Source organism: Megalobrama amblycephala, linkage group LG17, assembly GCF_018812025.1.
Source record: "Megalobrama amblycephala isolate DHTTF-2021 linkage group LG17, ASM1881202v1, whole genome shotgun sequence".
Taxonomy (NCBI): domain Eukaryota; kingdom Metazoa; phylum Chordata; class Actinopteri; order Cypriniformes; family Xenocyprididae; genus Megalobrama; species Megalobrama amblycephala.
The window spans coordinates 9,740,934-9,753,876 of NC_063060.1; the positions used below are offsets into that span (position 1 = coordinate 9,740,934).

Below are 12,943 nucleotides of genomic sequence, written 5' to 3' on the forward strand. Positions count from 1 at the left end.
GACCTTCAATCCGTTGTACCCCAGTGAAGTCCACTATATGGAGAAAAATCCTGGAAGGTTTTCCTCAAAAACCTTAATTTCTTTTCGACTGAAGAAAGAAAAACATACATCTTGGATGACATGGGGGTGAGTAACTATCAGGAAATTTGAATTCTGAAGTGAACTAATCCTTTAACTTTCTTTTACTTATACAACACATACCTTGTCCTGTTCCTTCTGAATATCTAGAGGAGATGCATACAAGATTACTGTAATACTCTTATATTTCTCTGAAGATACATCTGACAAGCTAGAGATTGAAGCTTTTTTTCCCTCTCTCCATTTAGTCTCATTGCCCTCTGAGATTGAAACTAAGATACTTCAGGGATCTCATTTTTGTTTGTTCATTTCAGGATCTGTCAGTTAGAATCTTGTGAAATGATATCAACGTAAAACAGTAATTTAAAAAAAAAAAAGAGAAAAAGTCTGCAAGATTAAATAACCCTTTTGGAATGAACTTGATTGGAATGAACATAGATTGAAACTAAGATACTACAAGGATCTCATTTTTGATTTTTCATTTCAGGTTTCAGTTAGAATCTTGTGAAATGATATTGATGTAAAAAAAAGTAATTTAAAAAAAAGAAAAGAACCCCCTTTTGGAATAAGCTTAACTACACTGTGGCTTGTATTATCCAATATCAGTTAGCAATGCGCGTGTGATAAACTGTCACACAGTGTTTATTTTGTGCTATTTTAACCTTTTGCAGAATTCTGATATGTCCGGACGCGTAATTACATTTGGCATGTCGCACGGCCCATTCCGGATTTGTATTTGGCTGCCACATCCAATATATTTTAAACACCTGCATTAATGAAAACAAACAGATCAGGTATTTATTGACATGATGATAAAGGGAGGGTTAGCATTTCCTGAGAGAGAAACGCAGAGGGAGAGAGGGAGAAATAATTGTTTATTGATCTATCCTCTGCATTTAGGGAGTGCATTAAACCCGAGGACAGATTGCTGGTGTCTGTCAGAGATGTGGGGAGGGGTGTGTGGAGCAAATTTTCTGCAGATATTGCATGAAGGAGAGTGAGAATCGATGAATGCGATGTGCTGCGAGCGTCAGATTCCCAATGTGAGGGCGGGGGATGAGCTACAGAGCGATTCGCACATATTTGCTAGATGAGTCATGTAGTTTTCCTTATAGAATATTCAGGGATGAAAAATAAAAATAAAATGGAGGTGAAAAGAGTAGTTCCACCTGTATGATTTTCTGTATGATCACAACTTACAGGAAAAATAACCCTTTAAAGAGATCTCTTTAATATGTCAATATGTTCTAACAATGAGAGTGAATATCAAATGGTGTTCGCAATCTGTTCTGTGAGTGAAACAGGATATTATATAGATGATGGTTTCTTTAGAGAATTGATTTAATATTGAAAAATTGCCTTTATGTTGCCATGAGTTTGAAGTAAATGAAGAAAGTTAAGAAATAAAAGGATTTGGTGACATAAGTCAAAAAAAGAAAGTGGTTTCAGAGATATTAGTTGTAGTTATGGCATTTTGATGAAAAATTATGGATGGATGGATGGATATAAGAAGGATCAGGAACATGTATTAGGCCCAGTCCACTGGCCCCACCAGTCGGGCCAGTGGAAAAAATCCTTAGCGTTGAGCCCTATACATGTTTCTCATCCATCCATCCATCCATCCATCCATAATTTTTCATCAGAATGCCATAACTACAAATAATATCTCTGAAACCACTTTCCTTTTTTTGACTTATTTCACCAAATCCTTTTATTTCTTAACTTTCTTCATCCACTTCAAACTCATGGCAACAATCTAGTATATAAAGGCAATTTTTCAATATTACAGGTCGGGCCAGTGGTTCAAATTTTTACTTGCCCCGCCAAAATTTTCACTTGCCCCACAACAAAAAATGTATAAAAGTAACCGAAAAGAAAATGGGCATTTGAAATAAGCCAAGTTATTGTTTTCGTTGTTTTTGATACATGTAACATTAAAAAATAAGGTTATGACACCAAAAGCTACTAGATTAACTCACCTAAATTTTAAATATTGTTATATAAAAAAACAACAAGTAATAAAATAGTAATAAGGCAATAAAGGCTGTTTTGGCCTAATGGTTAGAGAGTCGGACTTGTAACCCGAAGTTTGCAGGTTCGAGTCTCAGTATGCAACACGAAATGTAAGCAGGGGGAGTGAATGAACAGCGCTCTCTTCCACTCTCATTACTCACAACTGAGGTGCCCTTAAGCAAGGCACATGACACCCAATCACTCCCTGGGTGCTGCATAAATAATGTTTTGAAATGTTGAAAATATAAAACGTTAAATACTGTTATTTGAAATTATTTTAAAAATGAAAAGACACTTTAAACCTGAAATTAAGCCCGCCAGTAGGTGGCAGCAAGTCTCTGCTAATGAGTGAGTCATTGAGATTAAACCGCATTCAACCGATTCATTCAAACGGCTGATTCATTCAGGAAGGTGTTGCTCAGAGACGCAAGACAATTCTGTGGACTTTGTTTGGAACTATTTTCGTTGGCGAAATAGAGTGAAACAGGCGATTTGGTGTCTAAAATGTAAGTCACTTGATATTAAGTTCTTGTTCATTAAACTGTACTCTGTCAATATCACATTTGTTATGTTGATATTTGGAGAAAAACGGCGCTGTGTAATATTGGTTAACTATATTAAATAATATAAATATAAAAGATATACTGGGGCATTTTTATCGCTTATCTTGAATTCTGGGGCATTCTCAAGGCACTTTAATATACTAAATCACGCGCAGTGTAAGTGTACACTCTAAATATGCACGCGCAGTTGTGCTCTAGTCCAGGGGTTCCCAAACTTTTCAGCCCACGACCCCCAAAATAACGATGACAGTGACTCGCGACCCCCACTATCCTCGGAGGTGGTTAATGAGTTGTGCACAAAGGCGCACACGCACTAACGCATGTTTCACACATAGGCCTACTCTGTTTGCAGTGCGCATTTTTTTCTGTGCCCATATTAACGGATTTCACACTGCACGCGGATGCGGTCCGGCAGTGCGTTCCAGGAGCGGTGCGTCTGCAGCAGTGCAGCGATCATTTACGCGCCGAGTCTATTTTTGCTGTGCTGCACAGCGCTGAATTAAAACGACAGCGCACTGTTCGCATTAAAATAAACATGTATTGACGCGAAAAAAACTAGTAATTTCACCATAGATTCATATAGTTCAAAGTCTCTGTTACACAGTTTAAACACGGCATTTTTGCCTCGGGTAAAGCAAGGAAAATAACACCTTACCAGGCATTTAGGTGAACAAGGAGACATAAACAATAGCACTCGTCTCTTCGTGAAGGTGGAAAAACAGTTCTTTATGACCTGAGGGATTTATTGTAAAAAGATTTAAAAGGAAAGAAAAGACGAGAGTCGCCTGTTTTTGTCTATTTTAAGTTTTTTTTAAAAAAACGTTTTTGATTTTAACATAAAGCTTACGTTAAAATGTTTTGCCACTTGCGTAACCAACATAATATATAAATCTAAAGTATTACTTCAGATAAATATAAAGTATGATATGAATAAACGTTTAAATATAGTGCGTTTAAACGTGACATCTATGAAATATAGTGTAGGCCTATACAAAGAGAATCGCTGTGCTGACAAGCCATATTCAGTAACAACTTTTGGATTTGAAATAAAAATAAGTAAATGTTGTGTTTGTGATACACAGCCATGGAGCAGTTGCGCACTGCAAACGCGGCATATGTGAAGCGCGTGCTTCTCCGCTCTCCTCCGCCGGCCTCCCTGCGTTGTCTTTTTTGATCGATATTAACCAACGTTTCATTTCGACACATGTCTGAATGTTTAACATGTTGCAGTAAACTGACCTGCTGCAGCTGATGCTGTTGCTACTATGTCATTAATCTGTCGTAATCACCTCAGGAGTCACGGCCGAGGAAAGGAAACTCGAAAGGTTGATGGCTTTTTTTTATTTGCATGGTTTTTGTTTTTAATTGAACTACTATTTTTAGTATTTTGTGACAATTATTGGTAGAATATACTCTTTCTAATCGTTTAATTATTATTATTATTTTTATTTTTATTTTTTTTATTTCTGGAAATCATCTCGCGACCCCTCCCTCACTGTCTCGTGACCCCCCGGTCGGTCGCGACCCCGACTTTGGGAACCACTGCTCTAGTCTAACCTAACTGTTACTAGGCTATGTCACGTAGTGCATGCGTGCACTCAATGGGTGTGTTTTTGTTTAGTTTTGTAAAGTGAGGGACATACTCGATAATTTCAGATCGTTAAATCAACAATTACAATATCATAGACATAGACAATATATATCGCACACCCTACAGCACTGGCCCGATCGGGCAAGTGACCGTTCCGTCTACTGTCCCGAGCGTCGTTCACACTGGCCCCCGGCCATCGGGCAGTCCTCATTGCCGAGCCCTGAAATATATCAAAAATGTCTGAATAATATTTGTTTTGACTGTTTATAGAAATGATTAGGTGGCCATGATGATTGACAGGGGCCAATGGGCAAATTTGGCCAGGATGCCAGGGTTACACCCCTACTCTTTTACGATGGACATCCTGGGATTCTTAATGACCACTGAGAGTTAGGACCTCGGTTTAACGTCCCATCTGAAGGACAGGGCTTTTTTGACAGTATACTGTCCCCATCACTATACTGGGGCATTAGGACCCACACAGACCACATAAGAAGTTATCATAAGAAATACTTGAAATTCTTGTGATTTCAACATCCCAGAGTATGCTCAGATTTGGCAAAAAAGTCTGTAACCAAAAGTCATTAATCTCAATATGAACTCATAAATTTCTTGACAAATTCTTCCAAAAGCATATTACATGGATTAAGTTATCCATTGAGGCTTTCCCGCCGGGTAGTTATAGGAAGTAACCACCAGGGCGGTCCCCCCAAAACTAAATTCTCCCTATAGGGCCATTTTCCTGGTTGCATTCGCACTGGAAGTAGGATCTGGCGTACGCCGTCCATCAGCTGCGCCATTTATTGCGGCATTCAACAACGTCAACAACTGGAGGATGGAGGACGCTGTGATTGGAGCAGTGTTTTTGTTGTGTGTTGTGGGTTTCGTGATAACAGGGATGGAATGTAGTAGGGATGTGCACAAATAGTCGAATATTCGAATAACCGTTCTGTAATTAATATTCGAAAAAATAAAAATACTATTCAAATTTTACTATGTTGCTTTGCTGGCCGTAAATGCAGTGAATCCATGATAAATCCTGAGCACTAAAACTCGCAGTTATAACTAAATGCACCGGGTGGCGCTGTGGAGCGTGTTCAACAAGTTTATTTTAGCTATTTGATCATCACAAAATGTTGTCATCTACCTCGCGCAGTTTGGAATTACTTAGATGAAAATTATCTTACAAAATGGAATTACTTTTGATCAAATTAATTAATGAAACTGAGTTATCATAATATCAACACCATTATGAGAAAGCACATGAAATCTAAATACGCGTCGAGTGAGGAAAGACAGCTGTCCATCACTGCATTCACGACGTCAGGTAAGTGCAGCTGTAAGTTATCCCCGACTCCGAGTGAGCCAAGATGATAACTTATCTGATAGCAAAATGATTTTGAGACATATGCTTCCTTTAAATTTCGTCGAGGGAGACATATTTACGAACAGAAAACAAGGTGCTACTGTTAGAAACTTAGCTTAGCACACCGTTATGTATTATTGTTAACTTTGTCTCTGCAACGTCTGTCAGCACGGCTCGTTTTCTCACCCGAGCATGTGGATATTATTGTTTTTCTCAACATGAACATGTGAAACAATATAAACACGATAACCATATACTGACTCGAGTGTATTATGTACGTTTTGTACAATAACGGGCGCTGTCTGCTTTATTATTTTCCCGCTCGCGCTGCTTGAGATTAAATGCTTTTGTTCTTAATATTTTCTGTTTACACATATTGTTTAATGCTTTGAACTAAAAGAATATAATGAGATATAATGTAAGCTTGTTGTGTATATTGCCTAATCGTAAGCTTGTTCAGAAATGGTTACAAAATATTGATGAATATAAAACAATAACGTCTTTCTCGTTTAACCTCATTTAAATAAACGAATATTCGAATATTCGTTTTTTACGAGCCCAAATATTCGAATACAATATTTTGGAAAAATGCCCATCCCTAGAATGTAGAATTATAATTTATGTGATTGAAATCTGATTAAAATCTCCTACGACAACTTGCAGTGCTACTTATCATCGAGGCTAAGAAAATAACACAAGACTGCAGACAATGGCGACAGGTAAAAGCTGTTAGCTTTCTGTATTGTCCATCTATCAGTTAGGCTGTTTTGGCCTAATGGTTAGAGAGTCAGACTTGTAAAACGAAGGTTGCAGGTTCGAGTCTCATTATGCAACACGAAATGTAAGCAGGGGGAGTGAATGAACAGCGCTCTCTTCCACTCTCATTACCCACAACTGAGGTGCCCTTAAGCAAGGCACCTGACACCCAATCACTCCCCGGGTGCTGCAGCAAAAAAACAAACAGAAAAACTGTCTGCCCACTGCCCCGGGTGTGTGTTCACGGTGTGTGTGTGTGTTCAATACTCACTGCTGTGTGTGTGTGCAAGTGTGGGTGAAATGCAGAGCACACATTCCGAGTAGGGGACATCATACTTGGCGTCACGTCACTTTCATCGCTTTTTTCCATGTTCGTGGAGTTAGTTTGTGGAGTAAGTATATGCAAGTATATGTGTGTTTAGACAGATTTTTTTTTTTTAAATGGCGGGTGCTGGTGTTTCGCATGCGTTCGGCCAATCAACGTACACTCACGTTCCTATTGTGTTGGGTTAGACCCTACTCTGAAGCAGGAGCTAATTTAGTCTCCCCAAAAGGGGATGACAAAAAGCAGGTACCTCTGCCAAAAGTTATAGGAACTTCTGGTGCGAAAGCCCCTCTTGTGTCCATGTTTGTTTTCCATAAGGTATTTTTGCAGAAACATAACAGGACCATGAACAGCACCAGGAAATTATTAGGAGAAAGGGGAATCTTGGACATCATTTTGTCCAGCACAAGACTGATGCTTAATTTAGTCTCCAAAACTATAAAAGAACAATAACATTATCCTCCTGGATGACACATATACAAAATGTAAGATAAAATGTTGATTTATTGAACATTTTTAGACTCTACATTTAGTTTTTCTTCTTTTATTAAATGAGATAAAGGCGCTAGTCTTCACCACAGTCCTCTGAGACTTCAGATCCAAGTCAGACTTCATTTGACTTCATTTGATTGACCCCCTAACCACATGACAGGAGCTGTCTATCTGTCTCAAACATTCAATCCCGTCTCTCACACCTCTCTCCCAGTGGCTCTCTCCCCTTTATCACTTCCTTTTCTTTTTGTCTGTTAGTTACTCAAGTTGCATTCTGAATGACTGCTGTCCGGGCCTTTTTGGAGAGCTGTGACAGCTCCCTCGAGGCCCAGAAGTGCGAAAGGACCTGATAGGAGAGTTTTATTGTAAACGGGCAGCTCTGGGTCTGCCTGTCATTGTTCCGATAGCCGTGCGTCATGGAAGGAACAGTTGGTTTATTCATTCTCTCCCGTTTCTGATGCAGTGTGGGGTTTGTATTCCCAGACGTGGCTGGATCAAGCTGAAATGCAAGAGTGCTGGAGCTGGACAGGTCAGCAGTGAGATCAAATAGAGGTCTGTAATAAAAAACTTAAGCGAATAAAAAAGAATAACTACTTATGTACATGTAATCATAGTGCTTGAGTGATTTGAAGCACCACAATAGCATTAGTATTGTGTTTACATACTCGCATGATTTTCCACACTTGTCCAGGCTTGTCAGTGCTGGTTTGGTGCCTTCATTATGCACAGTAATTATGATTTTTTTTTTTTATCAACTGATATTGGATATATTAATTATGCATGCTTGTTTCCTCTGTTTTTACATATAAATGATCTTGGACGTTATCTAACGCTTACCTAACGTTAACACTAATAATTTAAAAACATTGATAAATGTAATCTTTATCAAGTCTCAAAATTAATATTAATTTTTGTACCTTACATTATAATGTTGTGATGCCTAAATTCACTTTTAGCATTTATTTATTTGTTTGTTTATTTATTATTATTTTTTTTTTTATTTATTATTATTTTGTTGGCCTCATCACTTTTTGGCTTTCTCTTTTTTTCTTCATTCTTATTAGAGCTAGATTTTTATTTATTTATTTAATTTTAATTTATTTTACTTTTTTTTTTTTTTTTGCTTACCCTTATTAGATCAAACTGCATATTGCTGTTTTTATTTATTTATTTATTTTTTACATTTTAGCCAGTTTATTTATTTACTATTAAAATAAATGCAATTATTTTTGTTTGTGATTTACTGTTTATAGGCTGGAATTTTAATATCACTGCTTCTGTACTTACTGGTTATGCATGTTATAAAGATTTTGAGCACATTGGCATCTGAAACACAACACATACTAGGGTTTACCGGATTATTGATGCTTCGTCTTAGTACTTTAGCTAGCTGCTAAACTTACTGCCTCAAGAACAGTGAAGTAAATGTACTGCACTGTAATGTACTGTAGTGTTGGTTTTATGCTTTGTTCCAGTTTGACAGAACATTAACAGTTGGCGGGCAGGTTTCTGTTGGCACTTGAGCTAAAGTGGGCCTTGTTTTGAAACCCTTAATGAGCATTAGCGGACTGGCAGATGTGGCCCAGATGTAAGAGTGAGAGGGCAGTGAGATGGCGGGTGGGATTGTTAACTGTACTCTGAGGGCTTCGGCTCATCTTCAGATTAGCAAGGCCAGGTGTTGGCTTACCCAGTCCCCAGGGGTCCTCCATGACACGTCAGGATGGCCTTTGCAAATGCCAGTACAGAAAAAGAAGGATATGACTGGCTCCACTGAGGCTAATTACCTCCGCATGAGTATTCATGAGAATCTGTGGGATTTTTTTATCTCCTTTTTTTTTTTTTTTAAACTTCCATGTTATCCATTCATTTCCCCAGGCACATTTGAGAAGGTTAACGTTTTGGATGAAGTCCACCGACTGGTTGTGAGCCGGATTTCGTGCCAGCGTCGGAAGAAAAGGGTCTGATCAGAGAGAGACGCAGGTCCACCTGAACCTGAAGAAAATCATATTGGCAGGAAATTTAGTGTTGGCATCTGTTGAGTTCTGGAAGGGTGACAAGATTTTATCAACGTTTCAGCCAGATCTTACAAAGTTTGGGGTTTCATCAAGTTTCCCCCCAGTCAAGAAACAGCTCATGCATATTCTAACGTTTGTTGTTGTTGGCAGGAAACATATTTGGTTGGAAACGTACGCAGAGATGAAAGTAGGTGTATTTAGTAGACAAGATGGTCCGGTAGGGTGTCACATTACCGTTGAAATTCCTTGGCAAAATTGATGAACGCCCTTGGCCACATCCTTCCTAAGGTCGAGTTTGTATAGGGAATCTGTTTATAGGTCGATTCTGAACTTTGTGAAATCATTTGGAGCTTCCTGTTTCATATCTAATTCATACATATCTAAATTGCAAAGCTGAAAATTTCAATTCATGAATTGTACTTGCTAATTGCTGTCTGTGGCATGCAGTTTAGCATGCTGGTAATTGAAATTTCTGCGCTGGCATGCTCTGTCTGATTTAAAGGATTAAAGTACACTGGCATGCCAGTTCCTCTGCTGTTTTCTACCCAGTGAAAAATGCCTGTGCCGTTGACTGTTTAATCAGATTTAGCCTAATCTGTTCCACAGCAAATGAGAGCGTCTAACAGCGAAGCCGGTTGCTTTTGTTGTGGACCCAATCCTTTTTGCCCCAAAATTCCCTTCGGTGTCATCAAGGCCAACAAATATGGACCATCTCCGAACAGCTTTCCTGCTCTGCGGTGAGCCAGTCCCTGCCAAGACCACATCACGCTAAGCCAGAGAGTTATCACCTCCAAACATCCCCGCACATTCATCAGCTCTCCGTTATCAGAGATCTGTTTCTCTCTCGGCCAAACACAGGCTACTGTGGACTGCTCCTATTCGTTGTCTGAGTCTTTTTAATCCTTATGTTCTTTTTGGGGTCTCATATGATTAATATTTATTCAATTCTTAATAACCTTAAAGGATTAGTTTACTTCAAAATTAAAATGTCCTGATAATTTACTCACCCCCATGTCATCCAAGATGTTTATGTCTTTCTTTCGTCAAACGAAAGGAATCATGGTTTTTGAGGAAAACATTCCAAGGTTTTCGTTGTTTTACCTTTTTTGTAAAGGGTGTTTGATTTAGTCTTTGCCCGTTCGGTTTGTAGACAATGGATCGGTACTTTTGCCTTCATCACACATGACCTTTCCAACATGATTATGTAATGCGTGGTGCATCGCAGATCAGTGCAAGATGAGCATTTGTGGTTAAAAAGTATATAAATGTTTTTTTTTGTTTTGTTTTTTTTTTTTAGAAAATGATAGATCGTTTCACTAGATAAGACCTTTATACCTCGGCTGGGATCATGTAGAGCCCTTTGAAACTATATTGAAACTGAAAAGAAAATAAAAAATTGCAATTTGGACCTTCAACCCCTTGTACCCCAGTGAAGTCCACTATATGGAGAACAATCCTGGAATGTTTTCCTCAAAAACCATGATTCCTTTCATCTGACAAAAGAAACATGTCACCCTCAGGGGTGTGGAAATACTTCAAAATTAATGATGACAACCCATATTTTGACAACTGCATGCTTTCAACCACAATTCATTAGGCGGGATAGGCGAAATCACGCTAAATGATACAGACTAGACTTGTTTCTTGCGCGCAATCCCAGTTCTCTCAGACAGTGCGCGACCAGTTGTCCTTGCGCCTGAATGGCCAAATACACAAAGCTGTCAAAATGTCCATTGTGTGGAGTATCTCACATAAATGCAGTCGGTTATGGCTCACGTAAATACAGTGGACGTAAATATTTGGGTGAAAACAGGATATGTGTCAGTATCCATGGAGTCGGTCTTAAAGGGACCGTAGCCTAATTAAATATTTGTCATTAATGTTAATAAAACAACAAAAGATGTTTAATAAATATACTGTATCTGAAAAACGAGTTTATTTAATTTGTATTCGTTGTATTGTTTGTAATTTGTTTGTAAATTTCTTTTCATATAACAACAGTTATATATATTGGTAATTATGCCCTTTGAAGTTATTGGACACTGTGAAATTTTTGGTCTTTTAAGTTTGTGACGAGCACATAAAAATTATTACTTTTTTCATTAGAGTAATAATAAAGAAGCTGTCCTACATTCATTAGTCTCACTGTGTTGTGCTTGGAAAACTGCAACATCACCCCAAAAAAAAAAAAAAAGAGACAGAGAGAAAAAAAAAAAGGAGAAATTAATAAATGTATAGGCATCGGTATCGGTGAGTACCTGAAAAAAAAATATCAGTACTTGTACTCGGTCCTTAAAAATGGTAACGGTGCATCCCTACTAAAAACGTTTTTTGAAGCATGTTTTAAAAATGAGTCTGGATTGTGCACCGTTAAGAACTGGAGTTGAGAATGCTGTTTTTATATGCTGAGTTTGAATAAAATTCAATTTAATTAGGTAGCAAACAGGATGCACAATTACAATTTAAATTGGAATGTATGAAAGTGGAATTAAATTAACTAAAATTCAAATAAATTCATGTAACTAATTTATGAACAGAAAATCAGTTTGACAAATATAGAATGTTGGTTTGACCAAGCCTTGTTAAAAAGTTTTGAAAAAAGTTCAAAAAGCATTGAAGTTTGAAGTAGACAGACAGAGAGACTGTTAAATTAATGAACTGAAGTGATAGGGAGCCAATTTAGTTCTGAATTTTGCCCAACCATAGTTGGAATTTTTTTTTTTTTTTTTTTTTTTGCGAAAGATGTTATATGGATCCATGATGTAGTTACAACATCTACCAGGAGAGTTAAAAGAGAAGGGTAAAACTTCAATAATATCTGCCCATACAGTTTTGATTTGGCAATATTTGATTAGATTTTGAAGTAAAAAATAATTAGAATGATTGTTTTCTCCATGACACTAATCATACAAAGTTCAGTCAATGTCAACAGAACATTAGAGTTAAGGAGCTTTACTGCTGATCCGCTCTAGTTGCATTTGGTTTTAAGAGAACGTGTCAGCTTTCTTTTTCCCCTTTGACAATGTTGTTTTTTACTTTGCTTTAATGGCAAGAGAGAAGAGTGCAACAAAGCCGCAAACAAAGATGTGTCGCTGTGGCTTGAATGGAACTTGCTGTTGCCCTTTCCCTTCCTCTTTTGTCAGCTCTTATCTCGTAGCGGCATTATTCACGGGGCGACGGTAGCAGACAAAGAGATGCTGCAGCTACCTTGTAAGTCATTTAAACGTCCGCAGTGAGATTACGGCTGACGTGGCAAACGGGGATGATGTTCAGAGATTCTCCATCGCTCCGGGATTCGGAAATGAGGCCTCGGCTTCACAAAGGAAACACAGCGGCTCGTTAAAAGGAACATTGAGTCAGTGCAAAGAGCAATCTCTCCACTAAATTATGGGCTTGGGTTGCCTCTCTTCACACTGCGCCTCTCAAACGCTACTCCCGTTTGCGTGTGAGAACCGACATCACGGCAATTTATTTTTCCATTAGTGCGAAAGCAACTTAAAGTCGGTTCTTCGGCAAAGGCAAGAGTGATTGTAGGGTGAAGCATAATTGCTTTAATTGAGTGGCAAGGCTTTTATGCCATTGATAAGGCCCTATTGATTTCTGGAGCTGTGCACATATTTCATGGCCAATTGCCTGCACTGTTTTGGTAATTGCTGAACGCGCTCCCTTTAGGAGCAGAGGGAATCGGTCGGTCGCAGAGACTAAAGGGATGGCAGATTCACGACGCCATTGACCTGAGCCAAG

General features: G+C 38.4%; 1 protein-coding gene across 3 annotated transcripts in view; it reads left to right on the plus strand.

Annotated features, from left to right (window-relative positions):
- LOC125250480 (ephrin type-B receptor 1-B) overlaps positions 1-12,943 on the plus strand; it is a 300,085-nt gene that overhangs the window by 53,274 nt on the left and 233,868 nt on the right. Inside the window, exon 1 of one of the 3 annotated variants that reach the window (XM_048163077.1) lies at positions 7,457-7,736. The exons of the other annotated variants lie outside the window; for them this stretch is intronic. The gene's annotated coding sequence lies outside the window, so the exon portion shown is untranslated. Of the gene's footprint in view, positions 1-7,456; positions 7,737-12,943 lie in introns of those variants that run through there. 3 annotated transcript variants of the gene reach the window in all.